The following is a 25,772-nucleotide window of genomic DNA, read 5'->3' on the forward strand; positions in this document are numbered from 1 at the left end:
TCCCGCCGCAGCACCGCGTCCCCCGGCGGCGGGCAGGCAGCGCCCCCGGCATGCGGCAGAGGGCGCCCCGCGTTCCGCCACAGCGGGGCCGGGAGGAGCCTCCGGCGCGGCGCGGCTCGGCCGGGGAAGGAGGGAGGAGGAGGAGGGAGCTGCCACGTCCTCTGCGGAGAGCGGAGCGCCTCAGCCCCACGTGCGGCGGAGCGGGGAAGTTGCCGGCGGCCGCTTCGCGCTTTGCCCCTCTCTCTCTCTCGGGCGAACGCAACTCCGGGTAAGGGCGCGCGGGGCCGCCGTCCCGAGGTGTGGGGAGCCGCTCCGGGAGAGGCGCGGCGCCGGCGGGGCTCCGTGCGGGCCGACTTCCTGCGGGCTGCGGCTCCCAGCGCCGCTGGCGGAGCGCCGCGGGGAGGAAGCACAAAGTTTGCGGGCGGCGGTGCGCGGGCGGCCCGCTGGGGGGAGAGCGGCGGCCGGACGGGACGGGGCGGTGCGCGGCTGTGCCGCCGGACTGAGCCGCGGCCCCTTCGGGGATCCGCGAGGAGAGCAGCTCTTGGAAAGCCCCGCGGCTTCCTCGATCGCCTTCACTTTATTCGGAATTTCAGTTCTCCGGCCGCGAGTGCTGTTGCGTGTGGGAGACGAGCGGGGAGCCGCGTTTGTGCAGCCTGGTGGGGGATCGGGGAACCTCAGAAAAGCCTTTAAAGGTGAGCCGGGTCGGGGGGAACCGAGATGATCCGTTCTGAACGTGGAAACGCGGCTTCGCTCTGTATCTCAACGCGGCTGCCGTTTGTTCCGGCGCTGTCCCCGCCGAGGCTGACAGGAGCGCAAATCGGAGCTTTTCTTCGGTTCTTTTTTTTTTTATTGGGCACCTGGAGAGCAAGTCGTTTTCTTCCCGTGTGTATTTCTAAAGAGCCCGAGCTTCAAATCTGCGATTAAAAGAGGGGGAAAGAAATGTTCGGTGATATGGAGGTCTCCCTTGCGTGGTCCCGACATCTGTGCCAGCTCCTCTGCCTCCATCTGCAAAGCTCTGTTCTTTTTAGCTATGATCAGATTGCTTCTTTATAATGGAATAAAAGTCTGATGGGAATTCCCCATTGCCTTATTAAAAAAAAAAAAAAAGTGGGATGAGTTTCTTGTTAGTGCTTTTGCAAGAACTTTTTGCTCTCTGTCCTGTAGTGGCCTGTTTATACCATGCAGTCCTGAAAGGCTGAAGTTAGGAGGAGAGCAGTTCTGGGCTGTCCTCAAGCATCGCACATGGAAACCTCAGCCGTTTTTCTCCGTAAATGAACAGCTCGCTCTTGGAGCAGATCAGGCTGCACCCTTCCCTTGTGCTGTGTGGGAAATGTAGAGGCAAAGTTGACCAGCGTGATGTGGGGTGCTGTTGTCACGTACTCTTTCTGCCGGGACAGGGGGTTGATCCTAAGTAATCTTGGAAGTCCCTTCCAACCCAAACCATTCTGTGATTCTGTGCTTTTATGACAGGACTTTCTGGGAATCACCTGTTTCTGTAGTGCTCTTTCCAGCACAGGCTTGCAGAGGTTTTTGCTCTTCAGTCAGGTTGTGATGAAGGTGTTGACCCAAAGCAAAAGGTACAGAAGGGTACAGGCGGCACTGATAGAGGTGAAAATGAGTCATTAACAGCACATTCAGGTGCTGCGAGGGTGGGTTTGGAAAGCCCTGTTTGTACAGCCCTTAGCGCGTGGAGCATCCCTGTGTGCTGTGACCAGTGCTCTCGGAGCGGTGGGACCAATCCACTGGAGCCATACTTATCAGTGACTGCATGGCTGCATCTGTCTGGGGAGGAGCAGTCGAGCTTTGAAGCTATCCCAGAGCAGCAGGCTGCAGCACAGCTCGCACTGTGTGAGGTGGCTGTCGGTCACCCTTGCTGGCTGCACATTTGGAGGTGTGTGCTGTGTACAGGTGAGAGAGTGGGCTGTTTCCTCTAGTCGCTCCTACAGCAGTGTGCTAGCAAAATAATCTCTTTTTTAATCCAATCTAATCACGTTTCTCTGTGCATTAGACAGTGAAATGCTCCTGTATGTATATACATGCTGATTAGGTGATATCAGCTGTCTTATGGGATGGTAAATAGGCTGGACAGTAAATCTGGCTGCGGAACTTCATGTGCGATGTAAGGCAGTTTCCTCCTCTGTTTTTGTTACATATTTTCCTCCTCCATCATCTTTCTCCCTTCCCTGTTAGCTTTGAATCCAGCAGGACTTGGCCTGATGGTGTGTGCTCTACTTAGAGGCAGTGATTCAGGAGAACTGAAAAGGGAGAGTTTTCTCCACTAGGAGTCACAGCCCTGGTTCAGCAGGGAGCGGTGCTGTCACAAGGACTGTGCTTACAGGAAGATAATTCATCTTTTGGTATCAGGGTTTGAGAGAACTGAGCACTAATTCTCTCTGCTGAATCGGGCTGTGTTTGCCATACCTCACAGCTCCATGTCCCATCTGCTCCTGAAGTCTGAGCTCCTTGGGAATGGCCCTGGCATTTTTTGACTCTGGAGCTGCCTGCTCCAGAGCAAAACATTCTGCCTGTTTTCCTGTTAGTCCCTCCATCGTGTGCTGCAAGGAGTATCTATGGATGACTGATGCCCACATTGTCCCCTAGCAATTCTGTGTTGTGTGCAGATCTGGATTTCTCTGCTTTTTTGACACTTGACTGCTGTGCTTCAAGAAATGTCTGCCAAGCAGATCTTTGCTGTGGTCTTCTTGAAAGGCCTCTGAAGTGAGTGCTGTAGAGACCACCAAGGCAACAGCAGGGCTGCTCTTTCACCAGGTGGCGATTTATCACGAGGTGCTGTATACTGAGGAGCCTCTGTGGTTGTGATGTTCTGTGTTGTTCTCCCCCTTCCTTTAGTTTTCTTTTTTTTAATTATTGTAGTATCAGCTTTCCCTTAAGTGCTTGTTAAAGCCGAGAAGCTACCTTCCTTTCCATCCATATGGGAAATAGTTAGGTTGACAGATGTGGGCTCTGTGAGGATTTGCTGAGCTCTTAATCCTGTTTGTGGCTAACAGGCCATGCTAATGTGCAAGGGCATCTCTTTCACTGTACAGAGTTCTCACCTGCTGCTGCCTTGGGGAGATGTGCTGTTAAAATGCTGTCATTGCCTTAGCAGTAGTGGTGGGCCAGAGGTTGTCATTGTGAACCTCTGCAATGCTGCAGGTCTCTCCTCTATTTTTTTATGTTAGTTAGAGATTATTTTCTTGTTAAGACAAACGCAGGAATTGCTGTAGGCAACAGAGGAAGAAGGCTCTCTGTGCTGGCTATGGCAAACAGCTGGAGATGGGGTGTTTGTGAGCTCTTAGGGTGTTCTGGGGGGATGAGATGTGTGATGCTGTTCCCTTTGTTGCCTTTTGCCCTAGCCCTGGTTTGGTCTCAGGGTTTTTCACTCTCCTCTATCCAGCTTCATTTGATTTCTTTTATGCTGCTTTTAGTTGCACAGAAGTTAGTTACTTCTTTCTCCTTTAAAATGGGAGTTCTGTGCTTTTAGATGTCAGTGTGGCTAGAAGTTTCTGATCACTCTGTTCATTAGAAATCTTGTGGAATTTCTTGAAGCATAGGAGGCAGAGCATTTAAATCGTTCTGTATGGGAGTTACCATAGAATCACAGAATGGCCTGGGTTGAAAAGGACCACAGTGATCCCCTAGTTCCAACCCCTTGCTATGGGCAGGGTCACCAACCACCAGACCAGGCTGCCCAGAGCCACATCCAGCCTGGCCTTGAATGCCTGCAGGCATGGGGCATCCACAGCCTCCTTGGGCAGCCTGTTCCAGTGTGTCACCACCCTCTGTGTGAAAAACTTCCTCCTCATATCTGACCTAAACCTCCCATGTCTCAGTTTGACACCATTCCCCCTTGTCCTATCACTATCCACCCTTGTAAACAGTCATACCCTCCTGTTCATACGCTCCCTTCAAGTACTGGAAGGCCACACTGAGGTCTCCCCACAGCCTTCTCTTCTCCAAACTAAACAAGCCCAGTTCCCTCAACCTTTCTTCATAGGACTCATGAAAGCGTAAACACAATTTTTAATGTATTAGTGACTTGACAGAGCCACCTCTCTCTGGTCCACCAACATGCTGGTCAAAAGCTAATCTAAATAACTACAGTGCACTGATAAGTCCTTCCTTGCAGTTTCACATGAATGCAGATGACACCACTGTCCACCCTGTCTAATTATTGTGTGCTTTTTCAGCATCTGCTGAAAATATTTCCAGTCAAAGGATTTATTTTGTGCCGTTTGTTGATGGTACTCCTTGGGGCTGAAAGGCTTTTGAGAAAAATGCCTGCTTGCCTTCCTTGATGCTGGTAGCCACACTGAAAGTGTATGCAAGACAGCGACCTGAGGTCCAAACGTTTGGCAGAGGGTGTCAGTGAAACCAGGACTGAGTGTGCAGATGGAAGGCATGGTCACTGATTCATGGCACTCAACTGCAATAGGAGTCTTTTTTTTATTTTATTTCTGTTTGGTTTCTCTTGTGTAGTCAGCTGACAGTACCAAAATACCTTTATTTTCCTTTTTGTATCGAGCATTGTCTAGGATAGCTGCAATGGAAGGCTGCTATGACCATGATGTATTTCTTCTGCAACTGGCTTTTAAAAATGGGACAAGATAATAGGAAGACTCACTGTGTCAACCTCCCAGTTTAGCCATCATACAGCTACAGCTCAACTTTCTATCTGTAGTATATTTGCACTCTTAATTTTTTAGAGCTACTCACGGCACAGGAAAACAAAACAAAACAAACACACAGCTAAACAAGTGCTTGTGAACAAAAGTACCACCTCAATAAATTGCCCCAACCCAAATGGATTGGTTTGTTGCTGCCAGAGTCCAAAGGGTGCCAGTGTCAGTAAACGCAAGGCCAAACATTCTACACCCCCCTACCCCAGCAGCTCAAAGAAGTCATCTGTGCCTGCAGCAGGACAGGCCACATTTCTGCTCTTCATGTGACAAAGACACCAACACATTTGCTTAGGCAGAAGCAGCTTTTGCACTGATGCTGCTCTTTATTTTCCACTCTTTTTGTGAAATACAGAGACAATTTCCAAGCAAAGCCTTTGGGAAAAGAGCTCTACTCAAAATCACTGGTCCTCTGTCTGGCACAACAAGAGCAGAGAATGCAAATTAGTTTCAAAAAAAGCAGCTGGCAATCAATAAGAAAGGGCTGGTCTCCAAAAGTAAAGCTGGGTTCCTCTAAGGATAAGAGTTAAAAGGTAAAAAATATAAGAAGATGAAAGTAAAGGAAGAACAAACGTAAACAACGTTGTGGGAGGGAAGCACAGAAGGAGAAAAAAAAATCTAATGATACAACTGAAAAAAAATCAGAGACAAAGAACAGCTGGGGGTAAAAAGGGAAGAAATACGCACACAACTGGACTGCACAGAGAAGGATCATTAGAAAAAGTCTAATGCACAAAACACGCAGAAAGCAAACAAGATAAAAATAGTGAAAGGGAGCAGATAAGAGGCTAGCAGGCACTAAGGCTGAAGGCAGCAGACACGAGTTCACGTTCTAGCCCGGTTCCCAGGCACTGATGAGTCTGGTAATGAGCATCAGCATTCCTTCTGCTGCACAGCTGGCCAGCTCACCAAGCCGTGCCTGTTCGCCTCCTGCCCTTCTGCACAACCCAGTGCCCACCTGCATGAGCCAGAACCCACCCACTCTACCTGCAGGCAAAGTCTTCTTAAGGCCTCTCATGCCCATGGCAGCTGGAACAGACTGAGAAAAGCCCAGCAATAACGTTACCACCTGTGTAAAGGAAAGAAGAGCTCCTCGGGAGAAGATTAAGCGAGCTGAGGTGGGAGGCTTCAATGCTTGGGTAGTATCTGCCTTCAGTTAGGCCCTCTGATAAAGGTCTAAGGGTCTTTAATAAAGCTCCATGACGTTTACATTGCCAAACAGAAAAGTCTTGCATACAGCCCGTCTTGATTCCAGGCTTTGTTCTGTGCTAGTGGTATGGATAATCATGCCTTGGATGCAGACCTCGGGGTGTATATTTGTCACGCTCGCAGGCTGCTTTCTATTTATAAATGGCTCTCAGTGGTTTTACACCCTCTGTCAGTTTGATTTTGTTTGGCACCTTGGCTTTGTGTACACAGAGAGCCCTTCTCTGGCCACAGTGCAGTCCTTTGCAGCAGGTCCAAAGAGCAGGCGTGCTGCGTAAACCTGTTATTGAAACTCAGTGAAGTTCTTTGCATCTCAAGAGTCCATTTTCTAGAGACCTGTGCACCTTACTGCATTGGGTCTTGCTCCCACTTTGGAGTCGGAAAGCTTACTTCTGTATTTAAGGATAGCTTAGGACAGAAACTGTGAAATAAGCATCTATCCAAGTGGTGTGAGGGGGAGTTAGGTGGCAGCGCTGCGAAGGATTACAAAAAACAAATGCTTTCCTGAGTTGACATGTTAAAGGTGGAGCTTGTAGCTGTGGTATTAGGATGAGTGACACGTGTTTGGAGGCTTGAGTTGTGTGTGTTGAAGGGCCCTAGCCTGGAGGAAGGAGTGTGTGTCAACTTCTTGCCTGAGTGTTTAGGTTTGATAGTCCTGCTCAGAAGCTTGGCTGCAGAGCTGGGCTGATTTCAGCCTGCAGCCTCAGCCTCCTTCCCTCCATTGTTCCTGGTTCTCACAGCGGTCGGACAAACATTCAACAGGATAGAAAACAGCGTCTGTAAAAGTAAGATTTGCTCTGACATCTGATTGGAGGAGCTACTTCTAAGTCTTGCATTTCTGAAAGTTGAAACTGGCTCCTTTCTGCTGCTAATTCATGTAACATGTTAGCTCATTGTACAGTAATCTCTAGCAGGCACACAACGGCTTACTTTTTATGGCATAAACTGGGAGAAGGGGCAAAGATTTGTATACAGTCATTTTATTGTTGTTTTTTTTTTCCCCATGTCTTCCAGCTGTAGCACTGCTTCCTGTGTGGGAGAATGAGAACGGGGGACCTTTCTGTTCTGTGTCCAGAGTACGACACAAGCCAGTGTTAGAAGTAGGAGTGAGAATCCTTTTGACCTCTTGAATCTGTGCTTTTGTTAATAGCAGAAGGGGTTATTACTATTGAACATGGTGAAACGGTGGTTTTCTTTTTTTAAAAAAAGAAAGTTTAAATTTAGTATGTGTTTAAGGCAGAGGAGGGGTGCTTAAAGCATTCAGAGAAGCCTGCAGGAATAAATCTTCACAGGAAATTCAGTTACAAGCGGAAATACTCAAGTTGGTCTGTATGTATTAACGTGGGGTTCCTCCCTGTCTAATGATGCCCCTCCTAATAGAGCTGGCTTGTAGCTGCACCACGTCTTACCAACTGGCATGCACTTCTCTGTTTGCACTCTCAAATCAGCAGGTAGGGGCTGAATCTTGTCTGTAAGCCATCCAGCTTTGTTATTTCAGTCCTGCGCTCAATAAACATGCAGTGCCGACAGGCTGGCCTCCTAGCCTAGGCTCAGCACTGCTCCAACAAATGGCTGCAGCTGTAGGGCTGAAGCTGGCTTGCTTCTGAGCAGGACTGTGGAAGGCTGGGTCCTAGATGTGCCTTGTGCCCAGTTTGATAAACTGCATGGAGGTTTCTTCACGTCTGTCCTCATCCTGAGATGACAGGGGAAGCTTCTGTCCTTTGTGACACTGGAACTTTTCGGTGCCTTTTTGTAGCTGTTTCATGGGGTGAAGTGTTTTGATTGTTTGCTGTTTTACTTACTTCACTTCATTCATTTATTTTTAAGGCAGTGCTTTTTGCTCAGTTTTTTATTATCTGGATGTGTTTTCTTGGCAGAGGCAGGTTTTCCTGTGCCTCTTTTGCAGCAGTGAAAAGAACCCATTGGCCCCTAAAGCTTTCCTGCTTAATGCGCTTTTTGACCTTTTCAGTCACTTTCTGTTTCACAAGTGTAAGTCCTGGGGATGTTACTGTCCCTTGTTGCTGAACTAAACGACAGTTGAGGGTTTCTGATGATAAATGCATATTTTTCCCTATGCAGGTTTATCTTTGTACTGTGTGCTGGGCAGTCCTGAAGGGGAGGTTCTGTGTGAAGAGAAGTCTGAGATTTTGGCCTTAGCAACCCTTACAAGTGCAGGAGAGGAAGAATTAAGGAGAATGGCTGTGGTGTGCAGAGTCTGAAGAATCCATGTCAGTGTATCCGGTCCCCTTTTCATGCAGTGTAAGGAAGACGGTGATGGGAGGATTCAGTCTTCCCCGTGGTACCAGCAGAAGAGCAAGAACAGCACCTGAGAGCTAGGTAAGGCCCTGTGAGCTGCGAAGCTTCCTGGGCTGTGTTCAGTCTTCTAAAATACAGTTTAAGGAACAGCCAACAAAATGTGTTTTCCAGGGGCTGAAAAGGTTTCCAGGTAGCGATTCCTGATCATCTGTCAGCTTCAAACTCCTTTGATCCCCATATAACATAATTCAAAAATGTTTTTAAAGCTTAGCCTTATTTTAATTAAAAAGAAGTATCGTGGCAGGGTTTTTGACGTTGCACGTTTGCTGAGCCACATCTGCAGGCTGGATAAGTGGCAGGAAATTCTGCTCTATGGTGCTTATTTGCTGCCGCCTTTTGTGCCAGATTTCATTAGATGCAGGATTGTTTTCTTTCAAGCTGAATGGGCATGCGTTTTTTGCTGAATATCTTCCTCCTGTGAACACTTTCATTTGTTGTGTGAAAATAATATGATGCTGTGTTACTGAAAATAGAGTTAGATTGTAGGCACGGGCTGTATTGTCATCTGCTTTTTTTTCCTGTTGTAATTTCAGTAAGTGCTGAAGTGTTTGTTAATCCTGGGGAGACATATTTGCTTTCCAATATAAATATCATTTAGGAAAGTTTATTTCAAGTTATTTACGGGAGACTGCACACACGAGGTGGGGATATGTGGTGTTTTCTTTGGAGCAGACCTTTTCCAAAGACATTTGTAAGGGTTGCTAATGCATTTCCTGCCTAGGAAGCCGAGGAAGTCAAAGAGAGAAGGAGATTACAGACATAGCTGTTAGTGCAGTGCTGTGGAGTTCCTGTAACCTCCATCTCCTGCACAGTTACGAGCTCTGCAGGAAGGGGATGTGCACCTTGTGTTGCAAACTCTCAGGCTTCCTGTTTCTGTGAGCACACTGGTTTCTGGTGGGGCCTCTTAACTTTCACTGCTGGGCCATCTCCTTATTTTCCATGGCCCTAGAAACTTGCTGGTCTCCGCCAGTTCCAAATAGTTACTGATGTCTTCACGGTACAGCAGCGTAGCAGCATCAGCTCTGTGCCAGTCCCTTGGAGTTCTGCTGCAGGTAATATTTCCTGTGAATAAAGTGTTGCTGTTACGGAATTCCAGGGAGCCCTGAATATAAATGTATCAATTATGTGTCAACACAACAGCATCTGTCGTTGAAATTGGGTATCATTTATTTGGCATCAGCCTAGTGAAGATTTGGCTGACAGCCAGAGTGAAATATTCCAGCAGAAAAAGCTGCAGCAGGAGCCATCTCTGAAGTAATGCTCTGAAATTCAGGTGTTCTAACATCATCCAATACATTCTTAAGACATGAGGGACCTTAAGCAAAAAGGTTCCATGTTCTCGTCTGCTTTTCTTTCTTTTTCATGTTGTTATTTTTTTGTTCTTGCTCTCCGCAGAGATGCACACAGGCTGTGGGATGTATATATCCTGTGAGTTGAGATCCTTCTCCTGACTGCATTTCATATTCCAACACTTGTTTACATAAAAATTCCAAGTGGATGCAATCAGTGATGGCTGCTTTGGGGGAGGTTTAACTGTGAAAGAAGCAAAATAGGAGAGTTAGAAATGACATCCCTTTTCTCCAAAAGATTTGCAAGTGTTTGTGTTTTTCTTAGACATTACCTAAGTAAGCTGCACCTTCCCAGGGATGTGAATCAGAATGGTGAGTTTAGAAAGTTAGGCACAGCCCTGGATACCCTGTTTGTTGTGGATGCACTTGGCTGTGGCTCAGTAAACATTTTGGACTACCTGGTGCAACTCAGAAACAAATCACTTTGCTTTTATGGATGCTTCCTATCGTACTTGAACAAGGTAGAGAAGCAACCCTTCTGTTTAATGGAAAAGCTTGTAATGGGCAGCTCTTGGGTTCTGAGGTATCTTCTTAAAAATGAAAGTAGGAAGCTCAGTGTTGTAAAGCAGAAGATAAGTCAGAAAGATTGGGAGGTTGTGTGTCAAATCTGAATGCCTGCGTGGTTTCTTGTAGCTGGCTGGGGCTCCTTGCGCCAAATCGAAATGATTCACCTGAGTGCTAGAGAAACTCTTTTCTAAGGAAGTGTTAAGAACAATGCAGAGATAAAAGTAGTTGGGAGAGAATAAGCACTGGGCTTTCAGTGCTGCAAGAAAGGCTTCTGGAATAAAGATGAGCGTTTTTAAAAGGTTTTTTTTTTTTTTTTTTTGTTGGTTTTTTTTCCATGAGTTTTGAAGGTCTGTGAAGTTCAATTTCTCTTGGAGGGGAGAGAGCAGTGAAGGGAGGGAGGTCTGTCATATTCTCTGCATTTCAAATGAGTTGGTTGCTGGTTGAGTAGGAAAAGCATTTGGATTTACTCTTTAACTTTAGACTGTCAAAAGAAATAGCAATCTAGAGTTAAGTAATGAAACCTCTTTAGGAAAATCGATGCTGCCTTATCCAAACTCAATTTATTCAAGAGGTCAGCTCTGTTGCTGCCCTGGAAAAGCTTGAATTTAATGATTAACCTCTTTGTGACTGTTCGTGTAACTTCAGGCTTTCCTTCTGGTACGTTATGTAAGCATGAGGCAAGATGGTAATGGAGCTCTCTGTGGAATGCTGTGCACTATTTGGGGAGAAGATCCCTACATACAGTATGTATCAGCCCCAGTGAAACAGAAGCCCATGAAGAAATCCTATTAGCTGTCTGCTCTCCAGGTGAGTTAAAACCTCTGCCCAGTGTCTTAACTGGTGGCTTATCTGTCGCCCCTTCTGGAGAGGTGTCTTTTTGTGCAGCTGTGCCAGGCTAGGTTCATCTCAGCCACATACAACATTGAGAGACAAAGTGATACCCTGTAATAAAAGTCAAAATCCTCTTCAGTGTTGAACCTGACACTGTCTTGTTCTGTTCTGTTGGCCTCCCATTCAGCTGATCTCCTTGTGAGGTCTCAGTGTCACACAAGCAGTAATGCACAACAAGAGGGAGGGAGTGTGTGTTGCATGAAAGCAGCTCTGAACGGCACGGGGTTTGGTCCAGGAGTGCTGTCAGGTGGTACACAGTGTGTTTGCTGTAGCAGTATTCATCTCTGTAATTTTCTGTGGCTTAAAGCAAACCTGTAGTTCTTGTGTTTACTTCCCAAAATTCTATTTCAAAAGTAGCTTTAGTTAATGTAATAGCATGTAAAGTCTAAATTGTTTTTCTCTTAAAACAGAGAGTATCAGGAGGAGTAATTCTAACACCAGCTGCACGTCTCTCATGAAACACAAATCTGCAGTCTGCTCTGTGTATGTAGATGCTCATGTCCATGGAGTGGCCTGAAACCTGCCAAGTGCTGCAGTAGCATCTGAGGCAGACTGCCACGCTGGACGTGAGCTTCTTTTGCTTCCTTCCTCTTCAATTTTTCTCACATCTAAGTAGTTCTGTATCTTTTCAAAGTGATTTCTGTTGGTAGTTGTTGCTTCCCATCAGCTTTTGACTGTCTTCTGTCTTTCATTTTATTTGAAGGAGAGGAATTTGGACTGCAGCTACCTTCCCTGTTTTTAAGTGCTGTACGCTTTTTGCTCTTGAGCTCCACCAAGTTACTGCAATCTTTGCCTACGCAAAATTATTTTGTATTTCATTCTAAGGTGGCTATTCTGAGACGTATAAATACTGTGTTATTTCTGTTCAGATGTTTATGAACAATTTTGACCTGTTGCTGCCCTCTCCAGTTGTTTGAATCATTAGCATGCCCTCAAGGGAGGGGAGACTGCACGTATATGGGTACAGTAGGAAAGGGCAGTGCTATTCCTTTTCCTTTCTCAGAAATGGGCATTGCTATTGTAGCTCTGGCTTCAAGGCTTGGTTAATTGCTGCAGTCGCACAGAGGGATAAGCAATGGCTGATGGATCCAGGTCGTGGGAGGAATACATCTAGATATCTACTTCCCTTTGTAGGAAAGATGTTCTGAACTGTGCAGGAGGTGATGTGTGTTGTCCATGTTGTTTGCCTCCAAAGGCACAAAATGAGCTTTTGAGTCCTTTAATGTGGTGTTTTGGGCAGCCCATGTTCAATAGCACAGGTTTCTGCCCTGGCTTTATTCAGTGTGTCCAGGAGCTGGCTGCCCGATTCTCTCTCTGTGTATGTGGTTTGTTTATCTGTGTCCGTTGCTTTTCTTAGTCTCTCTTCTTTCTCCAGTCCAGATTAGTTTGAGGAAAACCGCATTTTCTTTTCCGTAATACTTGCATTGGAAATTCAAGGGCAAAAGGTCCCTTCCTCACTCTCAGGAGCTGAGAAGTACTAGTGCTAAATGTCCTCATATCTAACATTGGGGTCTGAATCTACTTCTGGCACTGCAGCTCTGGCACTGAGGAGCAGCCTGTTGGGAGCAGTTTGCAAAAACAGTTTGGAATGTGTCAATATTATCAAGTCAGTACTGGAACCTTATGTGAATGAGTCTCTATCCCCTTACCTCATGGGGAAGTTGGAGCTTTCATGTTTCCAGAGAGAAATTGTCTCACTCTGCAAAGAAACGCTGGCTTTTCCCTGGTGACTCAGTGTGAAAAAGCTCACAAAGGCTTTCAGCAGCCCCACGTCCCAAACAGGCATCAGCAGCAAAACTGAGGTCATCTGTAATTCAGTATTTCATTCTGTGAAATTGCCTGCTCCAAGAGAAATAACACATTTACATGTACATTAACCAGTGTTTGCCAGCTCTTGGAATAAAGCCAGTTCTCTCAGGGCCAAACAAACACTCTGAGTGAATGAGTAATAATCTGCTATTGTCACTCTTAATTTATGGATGGGTAGATAGAGCAGTGTTTGCCATTTTAAGTTGTCCTATTTGCTTGGAAGGCTAAAAATCATGATTAGCTATCAGCTTGGAATTGTGGAGTATCTCTGTTGTGTCTGCTTATGGCTGATTTGCTGAATGCAGTTGTTGCACAAGTTCAGAACCGCCTCTTATGGTATGAATAATTGTGGCAGAGGATGAGAATGCATGAAGGTTACAGAAGCTTTAATTTTTCAACAAGTGCACTTAAAGGTAGTTTTTAAAACTTCATGCAAGTGTAAATGTGTAAGATTTACAGTCTGACGAAGCTGACAGCAACCTTTGTAAAACTGGGATGGTTACAGACATCGTCAAAGCATTCTTCCAAGGAGCAAGATGCATAATTTTTAATAGGAGCACTTAAAATCGTTCAGCTCTAAGGCCTGGCCCATATTAAAGGCTGCAGAGAGGCAAATAGCACAGCATCCCTGTGGAGCAGAGTTTGAAGCATTGCAAGTCGCTGGTAAGATGAAATTCTGCTCAGAACGCCCTGGGAAGTCTTCTGAGAGATCTCTTGGCAGGCTGCAGAGAAGCGTGCAATATCGCACCTAAACACAGAGGCAGGAGATGGGTGAGAATTAGACCTCACGCGCCAGCTGCTGAGGGTGCAACGACGTGGTGCAGAGATGAGAATGGTACCTGGTGTCTGACTTCTCTAACAAATTGGCTCTCCCATCCACTTCTTTTAGCCTTTCTTTCACTTCCATACAACTTTTTCTTCCACGTGTGTTCTTTTTCTTTCCTTTCTCTACTTGCACTTTGGGGGCTTTCTTGCTCTTTTTGTCCAGACCTCAGTATCCTACTCACCTCCTTGTGCTACATCATTGTTTTCCCTCCCCAGTGGTGTTAAACTTCCTCTCTGTGCTCTTGCTAAATGAAATAACAGCAAGAGGGATCAGCATTGATGCTGTAGATAAGAGGATGCCCACAGCCCAGTGCACTGGGCTGCAGCCACTAACACTGTAAGCAGTGGAGGATGGGTCAGTGGTTTCTCATCTCTGAAAGGAGGTTTCTGAACAATGAAAGGGGGTTTCTGTGCTGCAAAGCCTTAGCTGCCACTCGGTCTCCGCAGGCACCTTGGTAGGATAAAAAGCTAAAATATCCCCCACTGGAGAGAAGGTCAAATCATATGTGATCCAAACCTGTCATGTCCTGGACTTTGGGCACCCACACCCAGCACATGAGCAGTTCCCAAACCATCCCTGTGTCCTGGTGCTGTGATTTACACTGTTACAGGCTCAGGGTACAACCCAAAGTGTTTTCAATCGTTGTGTGCCTGCTGTTGTGTTGAAGAAAGGATCTACTGGGCTGAGTGCTCCAGAAGATGCTCTACCAAATGTGAGCAATGAAAAGAAATGAATTGTGTTCTCAAGTCAGTTGGATCTCGACAAAAATGTTTAAAAACCAAACCACCACCATCACCAGAAAAACAGCCCACAAACCCAGCAGCTTGGAGGAATGTTTCTTGAAATTGCTCTGAAAGATGGAGCTATTGAGATTAATGTGAATTAATTTTTACAAAGTAAGAAAGATACCTACTTAGATCTCAGCAGCAGCAGCAGCAGCAGCAGGTGCTTGCAGCATTATAAATAGAAAGCAATACAAACTGAGGTGCTTATTAAATTTGCCTTTATGATGCTTTGAAGAATTGCAGAGGAACAAAAAAGAAAAATTACCAGTGGTGCTGGCTTGGGAGGGTGATTTAAAATAGCTGTGCTGCCAAAGAAACCAGAATGTAAGCTAGAATAACTGATAGACTTGTTCAGAAAGGTTATCTCACAGTGATTCGTCCCTCACACGGAGAGATTGACTGAGAGCTGTGCAGGGATTTGATTTGGAGGGCTTAATTTTTTGGACAGTTTTAATAAAGTGTGGCATTTTAATGTATTTTCCAACAGATTGCACTCTAATCCTTTCTGGGATTGCCTGGGTTTGAAAGGTTTTTCCTTGTTTTCTTTTGGCCCTTCTCCCTGTTGACAAAAACTGATTCTGTAGGAGATGTTCATGGTTGGGAAACGGATTGGTTCAGAATTCTTGCTGTCCTTTTGGATAAGGCTTTAGTGAGGATCCTGTGTATCCTTCAGCATTTTGTACAACTTTGGAAACACTGCAGCATCTCCATGGAGAGGTGGCTGAGCAGAGTGGCTCACAAATGGGCTTGTAGACCAGATTGGAGCAGCAGGCTCAACGAGCAGAGACACCATTAAAAATGAATCAAAATGAATGATTTTTTTTTTTTTCTGTTCTTAATGGGATACTCAAATTGATTGAATTTGGCAGGGAGCGTACTAGGAAATTGCAGTGTGGGGAAATCAGGTGTTGCTGCTGGGATCAGTGAACTGGCCTGTGTGAGATGCTGGTTCCTACCTGCAGCTGTGCTGCAGCAGTGGCAGGATTGGTGGAGATGAGTTCTGCTGGGTCACGGCGTCGCTTCTGCACCCTTCTCATCTCCTTCTCTTTGGGAAAGGCACGGCTGGTGTACAGACAGAAGGACCTGCATTAGAAATGGAGCAGTGCACATACACATACAGGACAGGTGAAGTCATTGCTGCGTGAAGGGAGAAAAGTGAAGTTGTGCTGATGATGAAAAGACTCCTGGCTTCCACCCAAGATGTCCTTGGGACTGCACATATGGTCTGACCTGCTCTGAAGTGGTTTGTGTGCCATGATATAAGATGCATGGATATATTTTAGCTGCGGTTAGCAATTCTGCTGCATCCCTGTGCTCATACATCGTTACGTAGGGGATGTAAAGTTGTGGTGTTGCTGAGTGTTCTGGAAGGTCGCTTGCACTTACTGCTGGCTGGATGACAGCGTTGAACCCATGGCTGTTTGGTGAATGCTGTAGAGGAACTTGTAAGATATCCTTTGGCCGCCTCTGCTTGTTTCCATTACACACTCTGCTCCACACTGTTTGCTTTTGCTTCTGAGTTTTTAGCTGATGGAAACTCCTGCAAGTAGGATTGCAAATAGGATTACGTGCATAGGTGGTGCAAGAACCAGTGCTGCAGAGGCAGAAGGCAGCTGGTGCTTAGGGAATGGCTTTGCTGGGAAACTCCCTTTGGTTACACTGTGCAAAACTTCTTTCTTGTATTTTTTATTTACTTATTTTTTTTTAGGTCTTAATTAAACTTTCTGCATTTGAATTAGTTTACATTAATGTCACACTGTCCTATTATGTGTAAATTGACAGACGTTAACAGGGATTTGATCAGCCTAATTCAGCTGTATGTAATTATGTGCCTTCTCCTTAAATAATTGCAAACAGAGTCTATCAATCATGGCAGGGGAGCCTGCTGCTTTATAGTAATGTGGGATTGTTTAGTGAAATGTAATAAGGCTTCAGGTTTCAGATGGGAAGTAAACAGAATGAGATTTTAATGAGATTAGTGATAGGAAGAGTAAACTCCACATCCATCCCCTGCTGCAAGCCACGCTTCTTATCTTCCCTTCCCCTCAAAAAAGGTGTCCTGATTGCATTGTAGTCACACTGGTGTTTGAGAACATTTCTGTAATTTGAAAGGAATTTGGGCAAAGCGTCAATTTCTGGCTGCCAGGGAAAGTCCCGGCCCTCCCAGTGGTGCTGTTCTAATGTAAGGTGGTTTTTATTTCATTCACTGATGACTTGATTACCCAGATCAAACACAAGGGTGTGCAGAAGGCCACAGAAGTGGAAATGAAATTGGCCGTGCCGTTTCTGCACAAGGTTGCAAACAAGGCCTGCTTGGAGAACCAGTGGCTGAGGGTGTCACTTTCCTGGGAAGCCCTTTGGAAGCGGTTCCCCCAACACAGGCACCCGCTTCAGCAGTTGTGTTTGGGTGAACTTCTCTGTGGTTTTGTCGTCTCTGCTGTTGCACAGTCCTCCTCTGGCACGTGGACAAGCAGGGAAAGACAGGCGCAGTGCCAGCAGGCTTTCCTCAGCCTGCTACTGAAAACCCATCTGTGCCAAGAAAAGCTTGAAAAACCAGAACTTCAAACGAGCTGTGAAGGGAGTGAGTTTGAGATCACAACCCCTTGTTCAACAGGCTCTGGTGTTATGTCCGCTTTGATTTAAATCTGCAAATACCTCCAAAAGACTTTATAATGCCTGAGCTCCACTGTCAGTGCAGTGCTGCCTGTTCTCTCCTGCAGGACTGCCTTGGGAGGGTCTCAGAAGCCCAGCACACATCTATCTTACTCTCTGCTATTGCAGATAGTTCTGTAAGTTGAACTAGAAGGGGGACATCTCCCTTTGAAGGGATTGCTGTGTGAGTAGCTGGAGTCCAACATGCTTGGGTTGTCTCCTGGTCAGGAAGTGCAGATGCTGTTTCAAGATATTGTCCTGGTATCTTGGGAGATGTTGTCCAGTTTTCCTCACCTGTCAGTCAGAATCCATTGCTCCCCTCCACACACACAGCCCCATTGCCACACCGTGCTCCCCTGCCGGTGGGTTTTTATGTTTTTGGGCTCAACAATCCGTTCTTGCTGGGGCCATGGATTTTTTCGCCTGCCGACTTTTAGCTTGGACTGAATTTTCAGTGCCGAAGTTTTAATGACAGTAGAATTAAAATGAAAAGCAGTGACAGTTGCTCAACTCCCATGTTTGCATTACCAAACTGTAACATCAGCCTTCAGACTCGTGGGCGCTCTGCCCGCTGTGTCTTAGGGCTCTGTTTCAAACATGTTTGTAGTGATGCTGTCTCACGGTACTTGAATTGGAGGAGTAACAAGCTGAACACATGCCGGCACGTAAGAAATGAGAATTTCCCATCTAGGTCATCAGCAGCCCAGGGGAGGAGGGCTGTGGTGGCAGTTTGTGGCACTGAGTTATCAGTGACAGCCCAGGTCTCGGTGTGCTCGTGGCCCCAGTGCAGCACCGTTGGAGAACATCGATGATGTGTTCATGGTCTGCTCCTTGTGCTGCACGCTGTCAGAGGCCAAATGCTGGATGTGAGTCGGCGGATTTTAGCGAGTTTGACACTTGTGACTGCTTTATTTATTTAATGTGGTGTTTAGAAACTGTCTGAATTCCTGTTAGCACAACGGGAAGATACGTGTTTTGTATCCAAAGGATTATTGTCAGGAACAGCTGAGAAAATTCGTTTTTAGGAAAACAGCTGAGCAAACACACGATGTGAAGTCATATGCTGGCTGTTGTGGTTTATTGCATTTATGTGCAAGATCATCTGTGGCTGTATGGATAGAGAATGGTGAGGTTTTCTTTAGAGCTCCCATGGGAACTGAATTCATGCAGTGACCGAAATGACCTGTTTGTTTTCAGGAAGTGTTAGTCCTAGTTCTTCATCAGATTACCTGTTGCAAAAGTTGTCTTGATACTGATTGTTTATCTACAAAGGAAAATATTACTTGTTGCCCACCTGTTCACAGTGCAAGAGGACTTGTCTACTTATTTTTTACTCCATTTGCTTCATGCTTCTGTGCTGCATGCAGGGCAGATTGGATTTCTCTGCAACACTGGATGTGCTGAAATACCATCACCTCATTTCTGTTTAACTTTACCTTTGCAGATGCAGAGATCCATGGCTTTTTGCTTCTCATACAGATTACTTCTTGTATCCGAGTCCTCAGAGTGGTGAAACCATACTGAAGTGGCTTTTTGCTTTGACGGCTTTGCAATCTCTGACTTTCTGGCAGTATTCAGTGATGACTTTCATTTTCCAAATGCTGTGAGTAGGTTGGAGACTCTCAAAGCTACATTTACAGTAAATGTGATGCTGCAGTAATGATGGGTCAATTCAGATTCAGTCTGTAATGTGGAGGGAAAAAAAAGCCAAACACCTTCAATAAAAAATAATGTTAAAGTGACTTTAGACAGCAACTTAATAGTTCCGTGTCATTATGTGTGCAATTAAAAGCCTTTACCCATGAAAATGGAGTTGCTTGGATTTGTTAATCATCATTCTTTGCTACGGTGAAATAGACTGAGGTAAATTCTTATGGTGTTAAGAATGGCTTCATGCTGTAATGTGAAAATCCATTTTTCACGGAGCAACAATTTCTCTCTTAATGCTTTTCTCCATTCTTGGCGCTGTCTGAAATGATGACAGTGTCACAGTAACACGAAGCTTTCAGATGTAACATTCCCAGCATTATCTTCAGCTGTGCTTCCACTCTGCTCTGTAACTTCTGTTGAAAGGCACTGGGCTGGGTGACCCAGAGCACCTGAGAGTGCAGCAGCAGGAGTTACTTGTGTCACTGAGCTCTACCCAGAAACTCCTCTCTGGCTTCAGTTGCTCTTGTTGCTTTAAGGAGACACCTTGTACAGATTAGAAGTTCATTTTTTAAGCAGATAAGAGTTGTTTCTCTGTGTCCCACAGAGCTTCAGTGACTGAAGGAACTGTCCTGCAACTGGGAGGCTGCTTTTGTGCTGCTGGAAGTGGCTGTGGGGGAGGGAGGGAGGATGTGGTTGGGATTAAAGTGTTACGGCAATCTTCCGGGCAGACTTGCTCTTTAGGGTTCAGCTGTTTCAGTCGTGTTGGCAAATCTCTGCTCTGTCCATCTTTGTCACCCACACAAGTGACTGCACAGAACATTTTGCTCCTTTGGGGCCTGTCACAAAATGAAGATTTTTTTTAACTATCTCTGTACAGTTAGCGTTTAAAAAGTAGGGTAATAATCGTCCCTGAAAGCGGGTTGAAATGGTGCTGGGCTGTAACTGCTGCAGTTGGATAGAAGCTGTTACAATCAGGCTTTTTTTTGGAAGCCCTCTCCTTGGAGCCAGGCCTCAGGGCACGAGGTGCCAGGCGCTTTGGGTAGCAGACCCTGTGGGAGCTTAGTGCTGGTCCTGTGCTTGCCCAAGTCCTGCACCCAGGTCGTGGCTGTCTGAGGGACTGACTGCGTTCTGCAGAGGAAATGTGAGGGTTGTGCTCTTCCTCTGACACCCGCAAAAAGCGAAGCACAAGAGAAACCAATGGCAGAGCTGGAGCTTTGCCTGGCTGGTAGGAAAGGCTGTGTGCGGATCTGAGGTCTCTGCAGACCCCATCTACAGCTCTGAGCACAGAATTCCCTTTGTAAATCTGCCCCGAGCTCCTTCTGGAAGATGTCTAGCTTTTTAAAATTCCCATCTAGATGCATCTGTAAGCTGGCCAAATCCCATCAGAAATCGGTGACCTTGCTGATGCTGCTCTGGCAATGGCCAGACATTAGAGCTGCAGGAAAGTGAATTTCTATCCAAAATGTGGTACTTCACCTTGAGGTAAAATCAGCTATGCAGTAAATCTGTGCTCCACAGAAAATCTAAAGCAAGGCTTTTATTAAATTTTACCCAGAGCTTCTATAACAGCGTTACACGTGGTTTAACCATTAAAAAAAAAAATTAAAAAAAAATCACTGGTGTGGTTTCAAAGACAGGAAATAAAGCAGGGTCTGGGCAACAGCTAGACATTAATTAAGGTAGAACTGAGCACTGTCATTTCAGCCAACTTGCTGGCTGGGTCCATGTCACACTTCCTCCAGCTCTGCCAGAAGCTGCTACCTCCTTGTGCTGGTGGCCTCTCCATCTCTGGCACTCAACTTCTGATCCAGCCTGCTCACAGTGGCTCTGGCTGCTGCTGGGCCCTCAAGTAACAAGCTTGGTAACTCAAATGAGGAGCAAACTGGTAGGTTTGATGGTTTGAACTCTCCTTCAACTTATTTGCCATGCTGGTGTGTCCTAGTGTTAGTCTGTTTTCTGAGGTGACAAGCGATAGGGTGTGAGTAAGCTGCCTCAAACTGTGCTGAGGGAGGCTTAGATTGGATATCGGGAAGAACTTCTTCACAAAAAGGTGGTTAGGGGTTGGAAAGTGCTGCTCAGTGGAGTCCCCATCTCAGGTGGTATTTAAGACATATGGTTGGGACACCAGGTGACATGGTTTAGTGGTGGACTTGTGTTAGGTGATGATTGGACTTGGTGTTCATGAAGGTTGTCCTAAATGATCCCATGACTCTTTGAACTACAGGTTTTAAAGGCTTTTCAACACTACAGTAATCTGAAGAGTGTTGTCTGCATATGGATCCTGTGTCCTTTTTCCCTACTGCTGGCAAGCAATGTGAATACAGCACATCTTCGTCTGCTGTTCTGTTGTTTGTTTGTTTTTCATGTCTCATTGACACACATTGCCCCAGGGGAAAATTTAAATGATAAAAATAAATTCTTGTTGGATCGTTTGCTTGAATTTCAAGATATTTTGCAGTTCCAGAAACGTGATGGTGTCAGTAGCATGCTCCAGGGGCCAGGGTAATCCAAAGTGGTTTGCAAATGCTTGTAATTCAGGATTTGGTGAGAAATTATTCAGCTTAAGGTGGTTAATAAGTTCATGCTGTAATGTTGATGATAATAAGTTCTTCAGACATCTAGACGTGTGATTGCACTGAGTGCAGCTAAACGAAACCTTCTGTGTGTGTGTTACTTGTGGGAGATCCCATCCCACACAGCGATGCCCAGCAGCATCAGTGTGGCTGGAGGCAGTCAGCTGCGCCTTCCCTGGCTCCCAGAAGGAGCCCCGGGCAATGTGAGGAACTATGACCAGCTGATCACTGTGGTTATTGTTAATTTTACAACAAAAGGAGAGGACAGATTGCTGTAGAGCCTGGTTGGAGGGTTGTCAGTGCGTTTTGAAGGCTGAAAGTTCCCTTGTTTCACTATTACCTCTGCTTACCCATATTTAGCTGCTTGAAGATGCTGCCAAATGCATCAGCGCTGATAGAAGTAACTTCGCTAAGTCTGATTATTTGTGCTGTTAGGTTTTGAGGTCAGCTCTGCAAAACAGTTCAGAATGACTTAATCCAGAGGTTATAATGAGGAGCATTTCTATATACAAAAGCAGTTTGGATGATGGGCAGAGAGGAGTGTAATTGCACTAGTTAGATTTGGAGTGGGGCGCTAACTTTGTGACTTTCTGTTATGTTGAAGAATGACTTTCTTAGCTTTGTTTTCAGCAGCTTGAACTTTTAACCTTTTGTTCTGTTCAAAACTTCAGCTGCTCAGTGCCAAGCTGGACACTGCAGGGTTGGACGGGCAGTCTCTGTGAAATGGATGCTCCAAACAACTGTATCCAGCCTGTGCTCTCTGACTTGCAATCAAGCCAGCAGGTTCCTGCTTTTGAGTAACTTTGCTACAGTGGACTTAAAAAAAAAAAAAAAAAAAAAAAAAAGTTGCATCACCCCATGCAATTCCATTAAAGGAAGATGATGTTACAGATTACTGTCAGAACTGTCAGGCTGTTGTGGGTTATTGATATTCCACTTCTGCTGGACTGCATTAATCCCTTCTGTTGGTGTTCAGACAAATGGCCCAGATGAGAGAGTCACTGACCAGTAAAAGCAGTAGTTGAACGAGTTTGGTGTTCACTGCCAGCCTTGGCAGGTGCTTGGGCTGAGCTGAGCAGAAGCAGCTTTAGGGATGCATACAAGGTGTGGCAGCAAGCCCTCTCCTGTTCAGGGATGACAGGGAATTGAAAGAATACTTTCTTTCAGCTTCTGTTTGCGAAGAAAGAAGGAGTTTCCAACTCTTCTGTACAATGAGTTGCTCTCTGAGCTTGGCAATGAGCTTATACAAGATTGCAGTACCCATAAGCCATCACCTTCTGATTGCCCTTCCGATAGTGACTTGACTCGAGATAATTTAAAGAGACAGTGGTAACTAGCTTGATAATTACAGCCAGTGCAATATTATTTCCTTCCTCTCCTTGTCTGAATTTGGCCTTTCCAGTGAGCAAACAAGGTGATTGCTGGCCAAAGGAGGACAGAGCTCAGAAACACGAGATTTGCTCTGTTGGACTGTGCACTTCTTTCTGCTAGTGAGATCCTGATGCTGCCATCCCGCCTCTGGCACTGACTTGCTTGGCTGAAGCTGTCTGCTCTTTCTGTATCTGCTCCTTCATGTCCATAACCAAGCAGTCATTGCCTCCCACTGAAGTCCTTGGGTGGTTGGTGAGAGACGTGGGAGCAAATGGGGATGGCTCTTACTCTGCTTGCACGATGTAGGTAGCAGGATTTTGCCTTATTGCAGTGGAGCACTTTTAAAAGCACCGCTTCATGTCAACAGGAATTATATTCCTGTCCAGCAGGTGCTTCATACTGGACCTTTCCTGTGAGTGAGTGCTGTCTGCTGCAGAAACTCTGTGATCGTGGCCTCGCATCTGGGCTCCAAATGGCAGCAGGAGCCTGGCAGCAAAGTGCAGAGATTCCCTGCTTCCACTTTATGGTTCAGTTAAGATGAACCCTAAGGCTTATTTACCTACAAAACTGGGTCTGTTTGTGTGCAAGTCCATCTCTGCCTGTACCAAAGCCAAGTAACCCAACCTACTGGAAGCGTGTTTGGGATTGATGCCAGATTCCCAAACTGGAGAGCATCAGCTTGCAACTCAAGTGGTGTTGACATTTGCGGGAAGGCTTTATGTTCTAAGCCATCAGATGTTGGCTGGTGTGTGTAATCAACTTGGTATAATTTTGCTTCAGAATGAAATATTCAGTCAGAAGAGACTTAATGCTTCTAATGTCTGGGTAGCAAGCGATGCTGTGTAGATCAAGGCATACATCTCGTGTTTCAGAGACTGGTTTCATGGCAACTCCTGTTTGTTACTATGGTACACAGTCAGTCCTGAGGGATTTTACTGCCCATCACTTCTTAGGTCATGTGAGTAATCTAGATATAAAACCCATGGATGTATGCTAACAGTGGAGACAAAAAGCAATAAGAAAATACTGATGATCTGCAAATCTAGTTGTCCTGGGGGACAAATGTAAAGCTTTATTCTGCTTAGTGATTTAGAGTTAGGTAACAAAGCTTGTGACCAGAGCAGGAGGAAAATGGAAACAGAAGGGGTAAGCAAAACACTTGGGTTTTGCCAGAAGAAATCGAAGACCAAAAAGAAACCACCGCGGCACAGATGATAGAAGGTGAAATGCCGAAGACTCTCCCTGGATCCGTAAGACAGCTGAGGATTTGCTGAAAGAGAGTTAACATCCAGTAACCAAGTAGTGCTGTTTGTTTAAACAGACTGGAACAGGATGTTGTGTGTATTTGCTCCATCCAGTTCCTATGCCTCTCCATTACGAAGCTCACCGGCCACTTCTGGTCTCTCTACATACGTCTGGTATTACAGTTCTAATGCTACAGCTCCATTGCTTCTAAGACTTGAACTTTATTGTCTTGTCTTCTCATCTGAGAGCCATCCCAGTCACTGAAATCTTCTTTTTATGCTTTGTGAAAACTGAAGTGAAGTTTCTCCGAGTTTGCCTTGGAGACTGGGCTGAATTTGCATAGAATAAGACCAGAAGAAGCAGCTGCACGCAGAGGTCCTGTCTGCTTGGTGGCTGGTTTGTTTGTTTGCTTAGATGGCATCCAGGCAGGTCTGTGGGAGAACACAAGTACTGACCCAGTACCATCAGATGGTTCTGATAGTCTGGTCACTTCTGTAAGTGCAACCAACTGCTGGGTGAGATTCACAACAGGCAGATTGCTGTTGTTATGAGAAAGGATGCAAACATTTCTGTAGTTGCATGCAGCTGGTAGGTGGGGACTCTTGTTTTGTATGTGAGCATTTAGTCTGGTTTTGTTGTCTGACTGACAAACAAGATTGAGTGGTAACAGAACGAATCTCACTTTCAGGGAAAACCATTTCTTTTTTAAGGCAACTGTAAGACAGCTTGTAATGCTGACTTGTAACATTGTAACGTTCTGTGATCATAGAATGGTGGAATGCTTTGGGTTGGAAGGGACCTTTCAGATCATGTAGCTCCAACCCCCTGCTACAGGCAGGGACACCTCGCTCTACACCAGGCTGCTCACAGCCCCATCCAGCCTGGCCTTGAATGCTTCCAGGGGCATCCACAACCTCACTGGGCAACCTGTTCCAGTGTCTCGCCACCCTCACAGCAAAGGATTTCTTCCTAATAGCTAGTCTACATATATAGTCTTCCAGTTCAAAGCCATTTCCCCCATCCTATCGCTACCTGCCCTTGTAAAAAGTCCCTCCCCAGCTTTCCTGTAGGCCCCATTGATGTACTGCAAGGCCACTATAATGTCTCCTGGAGCTGTCTCTTCTCTGTGCTCCCTCAGCCTGTCTCTATAGGAGAGGTGCTCCAGCCCTCTGATCTTCATGGCCTCGCTCTGGACCTGCTCCAACAGCTCCCTGTCCTTTTTGTGTTGATGGCTCCAGAACTGGAAGCAGTACTCCAGGTGGGGTCTCACAAGAGCAGATTAGAGGGGCAGAGTCACCTCCCTCAACCTGCTGGTCATGCTTCTCTTGATGCAGCCTATCAAGATGGTGTATCAAGAAGAAAGGCAGTTAGTTGCATTAACACACCAATTTCTTCATACATTGTATTCTTGGTATGTTAGTGTGATGGAGAACCATCAGTTCATAGTTAACTTCGAGCTCAGCTACAAAGGTAACCCCAGCAGCTTTAACCCCCCCCGATGTGCATTCACACGGCCTGCACGGAGCTGCTGGGCAGTCACAGCAGTGGATGTGGCAGAGGATCACAACCACTCGGGCGGCCTCTTCCTTCTTCCCAGTCAGTGGCATGCACAGCTGCAGGCCGTGAGGGGAGCAAAGCCTTCCCCGCATGCTTGGGTCTGGGAGTGCTGGCATGCAGTGAGTGTCCTTAGCTGAGGAAGGCTTTCGTGTCGAGCAGTGTTTTTGTTAACGTTGATTGATACTTCTGCTTTTATAACTAGTGTAGCTGATGCTTCAGAGCGGCTAGCTTATTAATGACTGCTTGTCTAAGCCAGTGATTTGTCAGCAGGCTGATTATCACTTGAGGTATTTTTTTTCATATAAAAATGACAGCTGTAATAAGAGACAGCACTGAGTCATGCTATGGCTTAGACT

The 25,772-nt window shown here is 45.9% G+C and overlaps 1 long non-coding RNA gene across 1 annotated transcript; it reads left to right on the forward strand.

The window, feature by feature from the left end:
* The first annotated feature begins 472 nt into the window (after positions 1-472).
* Positions 473-24,698, forward strand: LOC122171320. The gene is made up of 3 exons (XR_006171970.1): positions 473-692; positions 7,965-8,222; positions 18,465-24,698. It is a non-coding gene; the product is annotated as an uncharacterized LOC122171320 (long non-coding RNA).
* The last annotated feature ends 1,074 nt before the right edge of the window (positions 24,699-25,772 follow it).

Source organism: Centrocercus urophasianus, unplaced genomic scaffold, assembly GCF_019232065.1.
Source record: "Centrocercus urophasianus isolate 14NV4802_14NV808 unplaced genomic scaffold, USGS_Curo_1.0 seq_9, whole genome shotgun sequence".
NCBI lineage: Eukaryota > Metazoa > Chordata > Aves > Galliformes > Phasianidae > Centrocercus > Centrocercus urophasianus.